Source organism: Ptychodera flava, chromosome 20 (assembly GCF_041260155.1).
Source record: "Ptychodera flava strain L36383 chromosome 20, AS_Pfla_20210202, whole genome shotgun sequence".
NCBI classification, from domain to species: domain Eukaryota; kingdom Metazoa; phylum Hemichordata; class Enteropneusta; family Ptychoderidae; genus Ptychodera; species Ptychodera flava.
The window spans coordinates 15,527,913-15,538,244 of NC_091947.1; the positions used below are offsets into that span (position 1 = coordinate 15,527,913).

A 10,332-nucleotide genomic window follows, 5' to 3' on the forward strand; every position below is an offset into this window, starting at 1 on the left:
CGATCTCTAGCTCTTCGATCAAACTATGGGTGTGTCCATGACCGTTGCTGCAGTACAGTAGCTCAAGGTTTTGCCTGGGTATTTGGGTCGGACGGCAAAACCAGGTTTTAGGCAAAACCAAAATCTGGTTTTGCCGTCCGACTCAAATACCAAGGCAAAACCTCGAGCTACTGTACTCCAGCTACCATGACCGTTGTTCTTCGGGACGATATCGCGGTCTCAGAATCAGTCATCCAAGGGCCATCAACGCATTGCAAACGCTGTTTCTTAGTTTTAAATTCATAGCTAACCTTTACGTACTCTGAATGATAATGTCCTACGGTAATTTTACGCTAAACTGTACAAAAATCAGAGCGAAAAAACGGCGATGACATACTCCTCGCTCAAACGTCCTAACGGCCTACCATTGCATATCAGATTTAATTTGCCGCTCAGGATTTGACCCATGACCTTTTGGCAATCTGACCAATCATAAAGAAATCTTCACATGATCTACAACAATCTGACCAATCATAAAGAAGTCTTCACATGATCTATGACATCATCAGGCGTGATTCTAGAGTTCCGGGTTCAAAGTCTGTTCTGACCCACGCACTGTCTCCCTGCTTCAGCAAGCAGCTTGATCGAGCTCAGCTGCATGCGAGCTTGCGTTTGAAAACCAAAACGACACAAATACATGGGAATAACCTTTCTAGATCAACACAAAACTCTACAAAAACGGCTCCGACATAGCAGTCTCGTGACTTACAAACTTTGCCCGACGATGACTTTCATCGCGCACGTCCGTATTTTGAAGCCCAGCGTGATCAATGTTGAAACTATGCGTACATTATTATACGCTGGGAAAGCTTTACCGTACGTACCTCCATGCCGTACGTACGCTTTCAAGACCTACTCCGTACTTGCAGTTCATTTAAAACCCGCGTGTGAAAAGGGGGTAAGAAAACACAAAAGAACAAGATATACGTTATTTTTGAGTTGCAGTTCTTTGAAAGACTAGTCTTTTCAAGGGAGATATGCACGTGAAATAAGTTCATCATACGTCGATATATACGGTTCGCCAGAGTTCATATTTTGAAAAGCCTTTTTTCTGTAGAAACAGTTACGCTGTCAGTGAGACCCGATCATTTGCAAAACGTACATAAAAAGTCAGTGATGATTGATTTATTGCACCGATCAATGTCAAATGGTAGTTTTTCACACAATTTGTTGAAAATCAAAGGTTTCCTGCTGTGCCAGCTGTGGTGTCACTGTCAATGGATATCTCATCTAAGAATGCGTGACCAAGTGGAGTGTCAACTCAATGTTGTGGCTTATAGTGAGCAATATCTTGCTCAAACTGTGTTTATTTAAATATTTTAGCATATCTGCCACAAAAGATTTGACTGATTGTCTTTGTGTGCCTGTTAAGTGCCTCTAGTGGCACATATCGGCACATAATGAAAAAAAGTTCTGGCAGCCTTTTTTGTGTGTAGCCGCAAGACAGCCACAAAAAAAAAAATTCGTAAGGGTGACTCTAGATACTAGACGATACTGGATTCTGTCAAATCGCAAGTAAATATCCAAATGTATCAGAGATTTCACCACCTCACACTTCTTGCCAAACCCGACTTCCAAGGACTGACTCTAGCTTCGATACCAGAGAATACTAGATTTTGTCAAATCGCAAGTAAATATCCGATACATATCTGAGATTTCACCACCTTACAGTTCTGGTCAAACCCGACTTCTAAGAAACGACTCTAGCTTCGATACTAGATTCTGTCAAATCGTGGGTAAATATCCGATACGTATACATATACATATATATACATATTTACGCGTGCGCCCCTTCGGAAGCAAAAACTTCCGACTTTTATACAAGCTGATAACTTGCTCCAGACCATGACAAGTGTCTAGTTATGACGTTTGGCCAATTTCAAGATTAAACTGCAATGATCATTTCCATCTAACACAAATTAGAATGACGGTACGCTGAGAGACCACACCCGATATTGACACATGAGAGAGAGAGAGAGAGAGAGAGAGAGAGAGAGAGAGAGAGAGAGAGAGTTTGTGAAAGTTACGTATTTTACTGGGAAATAGTAGCCACTGCGTTCAGTTGAAATATGTTTCAACACCACCTTTCTTACGATCGACTAAGTCTTTTATTAAGTTGTTGTAAACGTAAATGCACAAAATTTCTTTGGCATCCTACATGCCTGTCACAGAGTTAATGTTTATTTCAAGGCTGATACACGATGCATGCATATACCGTCCCTCCACCCACGGGAGAGAGTGATGCATAGTCGTTTTACAGCAAGTGATTCGGTCGCGATGTGTTGCTCGCCGATAGATGTTGCTCGTTCTAATCATCCAGTCGTTGAGGTTGGCTTAAAAGTTTCAGAGCCGGAGACGGCACAATCATTTCCGCTACAGACAAACAACGTATGAATGTGATGCAAGGTCGCAGAGCTTTCCGATGATATAGTATGAAACAAAGGAGACAGTCAAATTTCTATCTAATGACTGGTCAATCGCTGACTACAGAGAGATTATCGCTATGATTTCTGTGACAATATAATTGACCATGAGATTGATTCAGTGAACAATATTCAAGGGGTCGTTGACCAAAATGGCATGTCTTTATTGAGGTAGAATATCCATCATTGTTATCAAAATGTAAAGGTTACAAGCATTCATGACCCCTGATATTCTGATACAATTGATCTTTTGAAAGGATTATCAAACTTTGTGTACAGAGAAAATAAAAAGCATACTGTAAGTACAAACGTAAAAAAGAACTTGTCATTTGCTGTTGTCTGATTTCTCAGAGTTTATCCTCAAAAAATCAATCATAGAGAACCAGACAAGTCTCCAAAAATACATTTTCCCATGATCTTACTTTATCTGGTGAACAAGCCACTCTAAAATTTCTTCAAAAAAGTTTCCTCTTTCTTTGAAAATTCTCCGGCAAAAACTCCGCATACACGTACGCCATGTCGGATAAACAGTATCAGAGTTCACGTGCCCAGGTCGTGAACTGGTTTGACTGAAGTCACATTTATCAGTCGCGCTATAGTCGTACAATGGTACCAGAAGAAGTATCGCTCGCTTGAGTTGCATGTATTAATAATAAAAAGGATATCTGTGATATTTGAAATGCAATGACAACAAACACGAAAAGGTTAACGAAAAAGATGGAAGTGATGTAATGGGTCATGATCTCAGTGTACACTGGTTATAGTCTATTATTGTGTACTCGTTCCGCCGTTCAATTATTCACAGAGCTGTGCCGCGCCGCGAGTGTGTTCTGGAGATAGTAAGTTTTTATTCAATGTTGACAACGACTTTGACTCTCTTTTTTATATGCCTGAGCTCTATTTTGATCGGTTCATGGCGCCCCTCACTTCAAGCCCTCACATTCGCTCGCACTTCGATTGTGAGAGCCCTCACTTCAAGCCCTCACATTCGCTCGCACTTCGATTGTGAGAGCCCTCACTTCAAGCCCTCACATTCGCTCGCACTTTGATTGTGCTAGCCCTCACTTTGGCCCCGCACTCGTCGATTTTCGGCACCCTTACATACCTCAATAGGTGGTTACTAGTCTCTTGGCGTTCAGCGATATTGGTATTCCTGCAGTAATTGAAAAGAAGCAAACTGTCCTATGACTTATTTTTCAATCCTCAAAAAGGAGATATACCATTGAAACAACAACAACTACTGCCACTAGCGCGCTATACTGCAAGTCCCATCCTTCCATTAGTGTGCTTATTCCGCCCCTCACACCTGTCGGCCATCCCTAAAGAATAACTTTTCAGTCCGCTAGGTAATTCCATGGTAGCATACTTGACTGCGTCCCTGAACTTCCCTGAAGCTTCAGAATGTCACAATATACCAATTGCTTCCATATTTAGTCAAGATCCCTGGGCATGACTTTAGCTTATCTCAAGAAATCAGCTAGCTGATAAAAAACAGTGCTAAGGCAAGTTATGATGGTAGAGACTGACTTAGGTCACATGAAGCAGTCTCTCTGTGATTTATCTTGTTCTTTGTTGTTGACAATGTATTACCTGAAATAGCAAAGGTCCTAATAAAATAAACAAGCACAAGAAACTGAGAATTCTGATAATGGTTATGTAAGTTTTTAACGTTTGAAACTGTAAAAACCAGACCATTTTGTCAAAAACCTTCCCCATATGTGCTCCCCATAACCTTAACTTTAAAATGAACACATTGAATTATTAGGTTTAGGTTAAACTTCAATGGACAAAAATGGAACCATGAAAAATGGAACCATGAGCTGATGAGCATGTTACATAAAATATGCCATATGTTTTTGAAGTTTAGTATCCAAAGACGGAAACAAAAACATGGAAATATGGCTAAGGGCTACCAGTCTTTACCTCTGGGCTACCAGCTTTAAAACACAGTAGCCCACTTAGACTACCAAGGAAAAAAATGAATTTTGAGCCCTAATATGAAATGCATTGCAAATAAGATTTTATTACAAAGCTTATACATGAGGTCCAAACTTTCTGTAACAGTGAATGTTCAGCAATGCATGGTGAGAGTTGTAATTGAACTTGATTTTTGGTACAGACTGTAAAATATTTAACTGACTGTTTAATCATGTCTTGCTGCAAGCAGAGTTTAGACTGTATACAGTTGACCAGTATTTCAGCATGTTTCAAGAAGTCAAACTGCACACAAAGTACTTTTCATATAAAAAAACATTCATGAAAAAAGCTAAAAAGAGTGATGTTGTTCCTTTATTTTGGAACCAGGAATTTTTAAAGCTCATTCCAGATTTTGATAAGTTAATCTAATAATAATATAAAGATTTGTGTGATAACACAAATCTAGTTTGTAAGTCCACAGAGCTAGACCGCCTTGCAGAACACAGCTGTCCTGAAGCAACTTACGCAATGCTGACGTAGACGTCTTGGTATGCGTTAACTAGCTGCCCCTCTTTCTTGCATATGGCACTTGACCTCACCAGCCTTGTTTCAGGCCCCTTGTCCAGGTTCATTTATTCTAGGCCATTCAGACCATCCGCCACGCAAGCAACTTACGCAGTGCTGATGTAGACGTCTTGGTATGCGTCATCTAGCTGCCCATCTTCTTGCACATGGCACTTGACCTCACCAGCCCTCTTTCAGGCCCCTTGTCCAGGTTCATTTATTCTAGGCCTTCAGACCGTCTGCCATGCTATCCCTCCACTAACCCTATCTCCTTGGCTCCATCAGTCTGCTTCCCCTCTGTGGGCTGTCCATTACATTCACCCCCACTCAAGAAGGGGGCCACCACCTGCCTGGTTGAACCGCTTTCACTTTCGGCTTTCAAAAGGTCTGCAAACCCAAGTTTGCAACCCAAACCTTTGCCCGGAAGCAGACTGGCGGAGACCCCTCGCCCAATATTTGAGTTGTCATTGTTAACTTAGTTTTGATGCAGTACTTTATTTAGTTAACTTTCTTAGTTTTTGACATTGCGCTTATCTGTTGTCAGCTTATTACCGCTAGTTTAATTCCCTTTATTTGTGCAATTGCTTTGCTCCTTTCTTTTGCATTAAACTTTCTTTTGACTCCATATCATGTGTAGGGGGGTGTGCTTACAAACTGATATCAGTGTACTACTAAAACATCACCCTTCCTGTAAGTCATGAGCAACATGACAATATACCTTGCATTTCCCAAGTAATATGACAGAACTCCATGACCTTGCCTTGACGTTTGTGTGGTACGGAAGTTATTTTCACAAGTGATGCGGTGTATCCTGCGGCCGTATTTTCACGAGCGAAGCGAGTGAAAATACAGCAAGGATACACCGCATCACGAGTGAAAATAACTTCCGTACCACACAAACGTCAGGGCAAGGTCATGGAGTTCTGTTATTATTACATATGTTCCCAAATTACACACGTTGGTAACTTCGTCGAGCAAGTAAATTCTTGGGTCGGCGGATGGATATTACTTAACCTATAAGTTATTCGCCCCTCAGCTGGTACACTCAAACAACGTCACTCACACACATACACACATGACACTACAAATTGTTTTCAAGTGAAACCGTTCGTATTTTATATCATTATAATCGAAATTCATGTACACTGGAACAAGAACAATGAGTAAAACTTCAAAACGAGAAAGTCTAATTATGTTATCGGTTGAATCATTCAATCTGAGTCGGAATCGGAGTAGATCACTGAAGGTCGGCGACGTTTGGAGGCGATGCAACGACGTCGCGTGATATACAGGCGAAGACTGTTGAGATAGGGAATTATTTCCTTTGATGTTGAAGGTAAAGTTGAACGATCCACCACTGATTTGTGCATTTGAGAACATCCCTGGTAGTAGCCGGCTTTGGCTACGCCGCCTCCTGGAGGCGGCGTAGCCAAAGCCAGACACTCTCGCCATACTCGTAGGGCTACCCTGGTAGTTGCGGAAACTGATTGAGGGCATTTTGATGCATTGACGACAAGGGACCTCGAATAGCATACGAAGGACCGGCCACCGGTCGCAGTGTATGTTCAGCCGGCATCAGGCTTGTACTTCCGGTCGCGGTCGATTGTGGATCAAATGCAGGTTGTATACCGGCGAGTATGTTGCTCATCTGACGCTGCTGGTCTGCACTGGCCATAGAATAGCGGTTGAGTAATGTTGGATTTTTGTGCCCGCTTAGCTTAGTTGTGAAGCCACAGTTGGTGGAACGCCGGCATCGAGCAGTCGTTGTACGCAGGCTTTACCGTACGAGCGCTGTCAGTGAGTCCCGTCGCTCAGAAAAAAACGGGCTAGCAATTGATCTAACTCAGGTGGTGGAATGTTCAGAACTTCGCAAGTTTCTTCTGTCATGGTGTGAAGCCATTCCTTGAAAAGTGCCACTTCGCGTCTTGTTTTCATTTCCGTGTTTTGGTTTTCTGCGGTGCAACTTTCGACATGTCAGCTGTGTTGACACGGGCACATCTCCCTGTGCAGTCCCAGACGGCACTGTCAACGACGCTACCGTCGCGTTATCCTTGGAAAATACTTGTTTCTCAAGTGTCACAAGGTGTTTCCATTGTGTCTCCGTAATAAAATTCACTTTCGAAATGATCAACATATTCGCAATTTTGCCAGTCGTAATGCCGGTCCTCCATCGAGCGGGTTTCAATATACAGTAGACGACAATTTTTACCAATTTGAAAGTATAAAGTAGTCCGCCAAATTTGATACTCATTTGCATAATTTAGCGTGAAAATACCAGAAATTATTGAATTGGCACGTGACTAATTTGCATAGTTATTGATGGCTTGTGACATTCTCCCTCAATCTGTAAGTACGTTTTTAGCTGTTTGACAAGGAGTTTATTGTTAACATTTTGTATTATTATGATAAATTAATAAAGTATAGGAAGCAACTGTGTGGTCAATATGATATGCAATTTATCCTGCCAAAAACCGAATTTTGAAAAGGAACTATTTTTCTCATATGCACATTACTGAGATTCAATACCAACTTTATGCGGTGGGGCACAATAGAATAATCTGCAGTACATATGTAATAATATTTACACAATTGGTTTCCATTCAAGAGATTTTGCTGTGTTTCTGTAAATGAACTGTATATCTTCATGTACTTCAGTTATGTGTTGTAATAAGTTGTTCCTAGGTTCAGCAACTGTAAAGAATGTAGGTATTAATTTTGGTTTGTGATAAGTTGGTTAAACTAAGGTCATTTTAGGATATCATACATGTGTGCACTCTTGATAATGTTGTAGCGTATTTTGTCAGACCACATTCAAGTAATGCCATTTAGTTTAAGATTATCTTTAGGTGAATAATCCTTGACTTAAAAGAATATTTTCTATTGCAGTTATGGTTACCCAGATCCTGATTACCTAAAGAGAGTCAAAGAAGAATTGGCTGATAAAGGAGTGAAATAATGACTTCTGAAAGAAGAGGACAGAAGTCTGCATTTGAAATGATATTACCAGATGTTTATTATAGGGAAAAAGAAGCTTCCTACTTGTTTCAGTGGTATTGCGATTTGTTGAGAGTCGCTCACATGATCTAAATAAAGTATAACATGGCTGAAAGATATAGCCTGCCACTGCTGGTATATTGCACATAATTTCTGCAAATAACAGATTGTAGTTTACTTGTTTCATATTTGCTTTATACTAAGCCCCAATATCAAGTATACACTCTGTTTGTTACTTCTTTTTAGGCAAAGTATTGGACAAAGCAGAGTTTGGTTAATTTAATAAATCAACAAGACATGATAGCAAGGGCATGATTACATTTTGTGGCCTGCCCAAGGGATCATGGTTTTATTGTCTTTGTGTGATATGGTGAAGATGAGAATTTGCTCAAATGAATATTTCAGCATCAAAATATGGACATGAACATCTCAGACATATTGGGTTGTTATTTTAATACTTTAAATGAATTTTTTCATTTATGTAGCGACATCTTTAGCAATTTTGCATTTTTAGCTACTATAGACTATAGTCTATAGAAGCTATTGGGATGGGTATCCGTCCGGCGTCCGTCGTCAGTCTGTATGTATGTATGTATGTATGTATGTATGTATGTATGTATGTATGTATGTCCGTTTGTGAGGCGTCCGTCCACTCAAATATCTTGAGAACCGCAGTACTTACTGATTTGATATTTGTTGTGTAGATGAAAAATACGATTTTGAGAAACTATTTTTTTAATTTTTTGATATTGTTGAAAATAGGCAAATTAATGCCAAAAAAGGTGTTTTTGGTAAAAAATCTTCTTCTTCATAACCGCTGGTCAGACAGCTTTGTTATTTGGTATACAGGTCCCTAGGGGTAACCCAACTTAGACTTGTTCAAATTGTGATGAAATATGCAAATCTGTATTTTTAAGGAATTTTTTTGTCATTTTTGGTCAAAATTTGACTTACATTGTATGTAATTCTTGTACTGTATAAACCCTATCAATTCACCCAGAAAAAAATAATTAATATGATTTTAAATAATTGAATTAATTAGGAAATCATCAAAGCCAAAATAATTTTAGTGTAGAATTATCAGAAAGTTCAACTTTTTTTGACAGTTCATAGTGAAATGCTTACCATCTTGGAGGATTAAAACATGTAAAGGCAACTTTCCTGAATCCCAACTTTGACATATTCTGAACCGTCATTTATTGTGCCCTGTATGTTATCTAAAAGAAATTGCTCAAAATAGTCAATAGAGATAGAGAAAGTTCTAATTTCCATTTATGGTTGACTTGGTAAGGATAAAATAAAATTACTTTTTGAGGAAAAAAATAGAGTGGTCAATTAAAAGAGTGGTGAAAGTGATAGGGTTTTTATGGTAAAGCTGGGCTGTATAAAGATTCCTCATGCGCTATTTATAGCAATTATGCAATCTGTGTAAACAGTGCAATGAAAGTGTAACATGATTCCTTATAATGCTTTTGATGACCTTGAACTTCTTAAGTTTCAAACCTTTGTCTCTTCAGTGTGCTTTCTCTGAGTATGTACAGTCTCAACTTATTAAACAGAACTCACAATGTTAATCAAGATAAGATATCCACCTTCTTCATCAATACATGTGTCACAAAAGGTTATTCTCTACATAACTCAACAGAGCTCTGTCAACTGTTGAGTTGCTTGTTCTTTCAAAACCGCTGGTCAGACAGCTTTAATATTTAGTTTACTTGTCCGTAGGATGACCATTGTGAGATAATTCATACAGTCAGGAAATACTTAATTTTGTATCCATGTCTATAGTAGCTTCAGGGACTTTTGGCCCTATGTTTGTGAATTGTATTCTTATTTCTGTTAGTTGTGTAAAAAATCTCAGAAACCACTGGCTGAAATGCAGTGAGATTCTATTTTTCCCGGCCCCTCGTTGGCGTGTATCAGTGTACATGACCAAATTGTAATAGAATGGGTGACCGCCAAAAGAAGAATTATTATCAATTTAAGTAAAACAGTACTTTTTCAATGACCATTTGCCTTGCATTTTTGAAATACTCAATATTACATATTTCATTAGATAATGATCATTTTGTGTAATGTTATTTTGAGCACTTGATGATAATATTTTTAGGCATTTGATGTAATATCTGATGTGTTTGTGAAAATTTCGTACGAAAACTTTTATTTTCATCTCCCTTCAAATATACGGGGTAGGCCATACCTTAACCATACATTTAACAACAGTTTTGAATAATTTCAATATTTTGTATGTCCAGCTATCTGAGGAAGGCATATTTCTTGAGGGAAAATTGGCTGTTGGAGTTTTGATGAAATTTAAACCAAGCAGGTATTCTCTTGTCATCAGTATATATTATTCGTACTTAACAAAGTCATCGCATAATTTAGGTCAAAAGTG

The 10,332-nt window shown here is 39.1% G+C and overlaps 1 long non-coding RNA gene across 1 annotated transcript in view; it reads left to right on the forward strand.

The window, feature by feature from the left end:
* Positions 1–9,669, forward strand: part of LOC139120153 (uncharacterized) — a 79,981-nt gene extending 70,312 nt beyond the window's left edge. The window contains exon 3 of the long non-coding RNA XR_011549051.1: positions 7,830–9,669. This is a non-coding gene — a long non-coding RNA (uncharacterized lncRNA). The remainder of the gene's footprint in view (positions 1–7,829) is intronic.
* The last annotated feature ends 663 nt before the right edge of the window (positions 9,670–10,332 follow it).